Consider the following 6641-nt stretch of genomic DNA (forward strand, 5'->3'; position numbering starts at 1 on the left):
AATAATCCAATAAAGATTCTCAATTGCTGCCATTTGGCTGCAATCGAGAACCAAAACCTGATTGTGAACTCAGCTCTCTGGGTGTCAAACTCCACCAAACTACTCAACACACATATAAGAACATATAAGTAATAAAGATTTTTTTTTTTAACATATTATCATAATTTGTCAATATTATCCATGAGACATGAAAGTAAATAGGGAGAAAAAGTACAAATACATTAAAAAAAAAAACCTTCTTTTGCTGACAGCAAAAATGAAAGTAATTTTAAATATGGTTTGGTAAGAATTGTATTTTTTTTTTTTTTTAATTAGACCATATTCACTTACTGGATTAGATATAATTATACAAGCCAAAATCAATTTTAATATTCATTATATTCTGACTGCATGGAACAAGTAGTTGTACCATAATATTGTCATAAGTAATTATATATGAGATGCCAGAATGGATGGTGCTGTTCTTAAGACACACACACACACACACACGGGCACACACACACACACGCACAAACATTCATACCCACAGACAAAATTAGAGTTGTCGAGTTGACAATACAAGTAAAGACTGCCAGAATTAGTGCTTGTCAGTAATCAAATGAGAGACAAGAATTTTATGGTTTCTAGCCTGGCTGAAATAACATATACATATATCTTTTGATAAGGAATTGCATCTTATGTATCAAAGGAATATATATATATATATATATATATGTTGTAAAAATATCTTGAGAAGCTCTAGTAATGCTGGTCACATCTTTGAGATGAAATCTTAACTTAATAAAAATTGCTTTAAAAAATAGCTGAGAGTGGAAAGAGTACTTTAGTTACAATCTGAGGAAGATTTAAAATCCAAACTATTTCTTAGGGTTTTTTGTCACAATACTGAAATATTCTCTATGACACATAATTCTTATTTACACCATTAAACATGTTTATGTTGTCAGTGTTGCTGTTGTTGTTATTGCAGTTAATGTTGTTGTTGTTTAGTCCCAGATTATTCTTGATTCAACAGATCAATTATCAGTCCTTCCAGCCGTGACCATCCTGTTTTTTAAACTCTTTCTCTCTCTCTCTCACACACACACACACACACACATATATGACTACATTTCATAATGTGGTTTTCCTTCCTTTAAAACAATATGAAAGAATTCAGCTATTATTTCTAGCTGGTTGAGTTACTGAATAGAGGCTCTCTTATTGGCTCATGAAACATGTACTATTACACATTAAAAAAAAAAAAAGAACCCTGTTATTTTGTAGTTTACCCTCAGTCACAACTAATGATATGATAGAGAAGATTGTCTAATAACAAGTCGATAATACCCATGATAACATAATAACATATATTATCATGATAACATATCGTGATAAAGTGGTTTTTAAGTCATAAACACTTCAATAATGACATTATTAGAGAGTTTTCTCATACAGGTATAGTGAAGGTATCATCTGCTGCATGGTGCTTGTATCATCCACCAGAAGGTTAGATTTTGAAGCATGTCTTTTCCCTGTGTTGAAAATCTTAATAATTCAGTGAGAGAATATATAATTTCACATGACAAGACATCTCCCACATGTTTAACACATTTTGTACCATTTAGAGAGAGAGAGAGAAAGACACACACACAGAGAACTATTTATTATGGAGAGAGTTCCTTATTTACATAGTAGGTGGCCTATACTTGTGAGATGAGAAAATCTGTACTGTACGCAGAGTGAAATGATTTGGTGTAGCTGTTTGGATACTGCTGGTTTAGTATGACTGACTGGATATCCAGCCTGTTTTGGTGACAGTACTTTTTAGCACTAGAGGCAAACACACACACGCACATGCATATACAGTTAGAAAGAGTATGTGTGTGAGTGTGTGTGCGTGAGAGAGTGACATTACAGTTTATTAATTGAACATGACTGGTGTAAATGCTCTCCCCTCCTCATACACACAAATAGGGAGAGAGAAAAAGAGAGAGAGGGGAAGGAAAAATGAGGGGGAGAGAGAAAGAGGGAAATGATGATAATGAGAGAAAGAGGAGAGAATGAGACAGGGGAGAGAGAGAGAGACTACAATTTATTATTTAAATACAATTGGTGAAAACACTAACTCTCTCCTCATACACATAAAGAGAAATATGTTCACACACATAAATAGAGAAAGAGAGAGAGAAAATGAGAAAGTCAAATAAGTCAGCATTGATTCAGCGATGCCAAATAGGCTGCACCAAAACAGCAGCACCAAAATATCTCATAACCTGTCATACCACACATATGATTTCTTTTGCTTTTTGGCAAGAATAACCTCAACTACATGGAGAACTCATGTTACGATATACTGAAAACATAGTGTCTCCTACATGTTGAGTATCTTCAATTCAACACCTGAAAAGTATTCTTTACATGGTGTGCATTCAACTTACATCTATTCTCACATGAGGCGATTGTCCTTTGAAAACATGGGAATATAGCTAAAAAAAATTTTATGGAATTTATCTTTTGTTTTTATAATTCTTAAATAATGAATTACTCTTCCAAAAAAAATTTAAGGGAAAAAATGAACTACAATAAATGTATATAAACATATGTATGCATACATACATGAATACATGCACATACACACACACATATAGACTTCCATATATATACACACACGGATATATCTATATATGTGTGTGTATACCTATATTATCCTTGTTTTTGTTGTTGCTGTTATTATTGTTATTATTATTAGTCTACTGAAGTTACAAGGTGACTCAAGGGGTGAGAGTTTCGTACTTGGTATTTTTCAAACAGACCAGTTTGATAAATGCCATGTATGAAAATCTTGGTCCTTGTGTAACTTTATTAATTTCTGGTAGTTAATAATAATAATCTCATATGAATGCATATATGTATGTGCGTATATATATATATATATATATATATATATATATATATATAAATAAATAAATATATATACATATATATATATGTATGTGTATACATACATATGTGTGTATGTATATATATATAAATATGTATGTATGTATATATTCTCATGTATTATGTTTTATCTACTTTGTTTCCTCTACCAAAGTTATATATATATATATATAATATATATATATCTGAGAATGAGTGTGTGTGTGCGTGCGTCTGTGTGTGTGTGTGCATGTATTTTATTCTTAATGCATCTGTAAATGTATTTATGTGTATCTTTATAACATCAATTACCGTCTCTTAGATGTCTTAAAGTGATCGAACACTACATGAATGATTGATTTTTTTTTTTTTTTTTTTTTCACATACACATATATACGCATATTACACATGAACAAATATCTGTATATATCATCTCAAGCAGTCCATCAATTGAAACTATAGAGACAACACCATATTTATGACTCATGTAATGTGTCCAGTGAAATTTTCATCAAATTATTGTTTCATTACTACTTCACATACAATTATCTTATCTTTTTTATTTCGACAAGTCTTCTTTGTTTAAGACATAATTCAATTTCATACTTGTTGTGTGTGTTTGTCTTTTGATTCTTTTATCAATATTCCATTTTGATATCATACCCATATCAATATTTCTCATTCATATAATGCTTGTATCGGTACTTCTAGCCAATAGTTCTAGCTTGTACATTTATATATATATATATATAATTTATGTTCTTATTTTATATCACATTCTGCTCAATGTGACAATATTCTATCATTTCCTTTTCATTTTAATATGTCCATTTGAAATTAACTTTTTTTTTTCTTTGTATAAAGAAGCTTATATATTTATCAGGAATACACATTGCACAGAATTTATTTGTTTTGATTTCTACCTTAATTATAATTGGTAAAAGCAAAACAAATAATTTTTTTTTTTTCTAAAATATAAATTAATAATTTATAATGTTTTCAAATGGCTGTCATTAAATTACAAACATTTCCATTCCTGTCATCAAAACAACAACGATAATAATAATAATAATAATAATAATAATAATTTTCAATATAGGTTCAAGTGTGAGAGTGAATGTCCCTGATTTTAAAAAATATACATTTTATACATCCCTCCAAACCTTCTCTTTAGTATAATCTGGTTGGCCTGGAAATTATTGATTGAACATAAATACTATAGTTGGGTCTGAGAAATTTTTTTTTTTCTGTTTTTTAGCTGTGGGAATCCGTTAATACAACTGTCTACTAATCGAGGTAAATATGTTTTGAGCTGTCTCTCTTGGGGGGGACAGCTATGAATAGGAGTTCTTTACAACCAAGTCCAGTGTACATAGTTGCATTGATAAAACTCTAAGATTGGTGGGCAGATATCTGGGTCAATGCAGCATTCCTATTGGAGATTTGTGATGTTTTCCATGTCTGCAAGAAAGAAGAAAAAAATATGAATGCCACAGATATTTATATATATATATATATATAGATAGATATATGTAAAAGAGATCATGCTATCACCATGAGGGATTAGAAGCAAAATACCAAAATCAAATTGAATGAGACATTTTTTCATTATAGAAGAATTCATGTTTCATATTTTATTTTTGCACTGGTTCTCTAGAGGAGAACAATAGATAATTAAACAGATGAGTAACAGAAATGTATTAAATAAAAAATATGACAAAATGTAGTTTTATTCTTTAAACATTATATCCAAATATCACACTTTAGCTAGGAATATTTCCAATAATAATCATAATTTTCAACTAGTCTACAATTTCTAAGATACATACATATATATATATATATATATATATATATATATATATTGTGTGTGTGTAAATTTAAGTCACAATATATGGATTCAAGTAATCCGGTACTACTCATAAAAAAAGCACCAGGTAAATAATTTATTTATTATTAAATATAATAATATAAATTATTTACATGTTTTTAAATTATGAAACAATTTGTTTGTCATTTATAGAATTAAGATACAGTTGAATAAGGTACTTAAATTGAGGCACCTTACTAGTTTGGTAGTGAAGCTTGAAGCACACAAGCATATAAATAATGTGTTGAAAAATCCTTTTGGATAGAAAAAGACAAAAGCTGCTTGTTTTGTTTTGTTTTTTCTATCCAAATGGGATTTTCAATCCAATATTTACATGTTATTACCTATAGGTTTGTGTGTTTCAAAATCCTTCATCCCAAAAAAGAATTATTTCATGTTCTACCAAAAGTTTATAAAATTCTTAAGGCATCTACAATATATGTATAATAAAGATAATGATGAGAATGTATGTATGTATGTTCAGGCGAGGGAGTAAGTTGATAACATCAACCCCAATGCTCAACTGGTACTTTAATATATTATCAAAGTCCCGTAAATGTTGACAGAAAGAAACTTTAGAATCATTAGACTGACCAAACCTTAGAAATATTTCACCAGATTTTCCTGTACAAATAAACCAACAACTCTCCACCAATATAAACGTTAATACGAAAAGATAAAAATTTTTTCCTATATCAGTTTGATCATACAATTCCTCTATGACCTTCAAAAAGGGTGAGAGATAGTTTAGTCTTTAACAAAGACAGATTTGTAGTTTCAAGAAATTTTTTACAGATTTTTTATATCATTAAAAGCTCTATGTACACTATGATTGATAAAATGACTTGGAAAAATAATGTCATGAACAATAAGTGATATAGAAGTTCGTAACATGAGGGTATAAAGAACTTTAACAAGTTCCAATACAGAGAAAAATCTTGCTACTTTGAATTCCTATATTTCTGATACTTATTGAAAATTAAAATGGATATAGGAGTGTGGGATGTACTACTTGGCCTGCATTTTTGGTTATGTGATGTGTTTTACAGTACAAACATATTCCATATACACATATGTATATATACAGGGTGTGGTGAATAAACTGTCATCTAAATTACACAAACATGAAAATAACACTGACATTTAACAGGTATATTTACCAAAATTACATAAAAATATTTTGAAATGCTAAAGAGTAAATTTATTCAATAAAAGTGCATGTTTCCAAATTTCTGACAGTGTGAATTGCTATGGTGCTTTTTATTCATCCCACAGACAGTGCCCAACTGACCCTACTATACTGTGCAGTCCACAAAATCAAAAACAAACAATGTGCATGCACGAAATTAAAAATATAAAATGGCAACAATTTACCCATTGCACCCTCTGTATATATATATATATATATAAAATACCCACTGCACCCTGTAAATACTGTAAATATAAATATATATCTTTTATCTCTTAATAGTTCCAGTCATTAGACTGTGGCCATGCTGGGGCACCACCTTGGAGAATTTTAGTTGAACTAATCAACCCAAGCACTACTACTTTTTAAGCCTAGTACTTATCTTATCAGTGTCTTTTGCTGAAATGTTAAGTTATAGGGACATAAACACACCAACGTCCATGGTCAAAAGGTGGTAGGGGACCCAACACAGACACGCACACACACATATGCATGAACACACACACACACACACACACATACACACAACAGGTTTCCTTCAGTTGACATGTACCAAATCCACTCACAAGGCTTTGGTTGGCCTGAAGCTCTAGCAGAAGACACTTGCCCAAGATGCCATGTGGTGGGACTAAACCCGGAACATCATTGGGAAACAAACTACATAACACACAACTACGATAT

At 30.3% G+C, this 6641-nt stretch overlaps 1 long non-coding RNA gene across 1 annotated transcript in view; it reads right to left on the reverse strand.

Annotated features, from left to right (window-relative positions):
- Positions 1 to 3194: 3194 nt before the first annotated feature.
- The window catches only part of LOC128249437 (uncharacterized), a 26776-nt gene continuing 23329 nt past the window's right edge, over positions 3195 to 6641 (reverse strand). The window contains exon 2 of the long non-coding RNA XR_008265558.1: positions 3195 to 4362. This is a non-coding gene — a long non-coding RNA (uncharacterized LOC128249437). The remainder of the gene's footprint in view (positions 4363 to 6641) is intronic.

Source organism: Octopus bimaculoides, chromosome 14 (genome assembly GCF_001194135.2).
Source record: "Octopus bimaculoides isolate UCB-OBI-ISO-001 chromosome 14, ASM119413v2, whole genome shotgun sequence".
NCBI classification, from domain to species: domain Eukaryota; kingdom Metazoa; phylum Mollusca; class Cephalopoda; order Octopoda; family Octopodidae; genus Octopus; species Octopus bimaculoides.